A 1,587-nucleotide genomic window follows, 5' to 3' on the forward strand; every position below is an offset into this window, starting at 1 on the left:
TTTTCTTTCCAATTTAAGTTGTTTGTGATCGTAATTCCTCGGTATTTAGTTGATTTTACGGTCTTTAGATTTGATTGATTTATCGCATAATCGAAGTTTAACAGATTCTTTGTAGATGGCCTGCGACACAACCTTGAGGGACGCCAGAAGCCACTTATGTTTTACTCGAAGATTTTCCGTCAATTACTGCGAACTGTGACCTCTCTGACAGAAAATCACGAATCTAGTAGCATAACTGAGACAACATTCCACAGACACCCAGCTTTATTAAGCCGCTTGTGAGGTACGGTGTCAAAAACTCCATCCTAACGGGCCTTGGAAGGCCCAACGGTGCTCACCGCCCGCCGTGTCACCCTCACCCCACAGGCGTCTCTGGATTGCGGATATGGAGAGGCATGTGGTCAGCACACCGCTCTACCGGCCGTATGTCACTTTACGAGACCGGAGCTGCTACTTCTCAATCAAATATTGCCTCACACGGGCTTAGTGGATCCCGCTTGCCAACAGCGCTCGACAGACCGGATGGTCACCCATCCAAGTGCTAGCCCAGTCCGACAGCGCTTAACTTCGGTGATCTGACGGGAACCGGAGATACCAATGCGGCAAGGCCGTTGGCCACGGTGTCAAAAGCCATCTGGAAATTTAGCGATACGGAATCAGTTTGAAATCCCTTGTCGATAGCATTCAACATCTCGTGCGAATAAAGAGCTAGTTGTGTTTCACAAGAAGTATGTTTTCAAAATCCGTGTTGACTATGTGGCAATAGACCGTTCTCTTCGAGGTAAACATAATGTTTGAAAATAATATATGTTCCAAAATCCTGCTGCATACCGACGTTAATGATATGGGCCTGTAATTTAGTGGATTACTCTTACTGATTTTCCTGAATATTGGTGCGACCTGTGCAACTTTCCAGACTTTTGGTACGGATCTTCCGTCGAGCTGGCGTTTGTGTGTGATTGTTAAGTATGGAGCTATTGCACCGGCATACTCTAAAAGAAACGTAATTGATATATAATCTGGACCGGAAGACTTGCTTTTATTAAGTGATTTTAAGTTGCTTCACTACTCCGAAGATATCCACTTCTACGTTACTCATGTTGGCAGCTGTTCTTCATTCGAATTCTAGAATATTTTCTTCGTCTTCTCTGGTGAAGGACTTTCGAATGCTTGATCTACGTCTTTCTGGCTGTCATATGAGAAATGTGCGTGCTGTGTTTCGAATGGACAATGTCGTTCAGATAAAACTGATATTTTCCGCGACATCACTTCACAATGGCAAAATAGAAAACCATATGGAATGTCGACCACCTCATATTCCAAAGCCAAACAAAAATAGTAGCTGTGTGTTAATATTGATGAAGTTGTTTTAAAGTGTACTTCATGGAGGACAGAAGTCGCAAAATGGTTTGATCTAACGGCATTTCCATAGCACAAATCCTACCGAAAATCATGCGCTTTAAACAGCGTATGTTAGTTGCACTCAAGTTTATGTTAGAAAATCGTATTATACGGCACTTAGGCTTCACAAAGTTGCTGTCCAGTATGACGTCTGTTTGGTTTGTTTTACCAGCCAGTCTCAGTCTG

General features: G+C 43.3%; 1 pseudogene; it reads right to left on the reverse strand.

Moving 5' to 3' along the window:
• Positions 1-498: 498 nt before the first annotated feature.
• On the reverse strand, positions 499-616 carry LOC126476188 (5S ribosomal RNA; annotated as a pseudogene).
• Between the last annotated feature and the right edge of the window lie 971 nt (positions 617-1,587).

This window comes from Schistocerca serialis, chromosome 4, assembly GCF_023864345.2.
Source record: "Schistocerca serialis cubense isolate TAMUIC-IGC-003099 chromosome 4, iqSchSeri2.2, whole genome shotgun sequence".
NCBI lineage: Eukaryota > Metazoa > Arthropoda > Insecta > Orthoptera > Acrididae > Schistocerca > Schistocerca serialis.